Source organism: Etheostoma spectabile, chromosome 19 (genome assembly GCF_008692095.1).
Source record: "Etheostoma spectabile isolate EspeVRDwgs_2016 chromosome 19, UIUC_Espe_1.0, whole genome shotgun sequence".
Taxonomy (NCBI): Eukaryota; Metazoa; Chordata; class Actinopteri; order Perciformes; family Percidae; genus Etheostoma; species Etheostoma spectabile.
In genome coordinates, this window is record NC_045751.1 from 12046543 (window position 1) to 12046742 (window position 200).

A 200-nucleotide genomic window follows, 5' to 3' on the forward strand; every position below is an offset into this window, starting at 1 on the left:
CTGGGTGTGGAGGGGCTGTCTTGGTTGACACGCCTCTTTAACATTGCGTGGAATTCTAGGACAGTGTCTAAGGAGTGGCAGACTGGGGTGGTGGTTCCCCTCTTCAAAAAGGGGTACCAGAGGGTGTGTGCCAATTATAGGGGGAATCACACTTCTCAGCCTCCCTGGTAAAGTCTACTCTAAGGTGCTGGAAAGGAGGG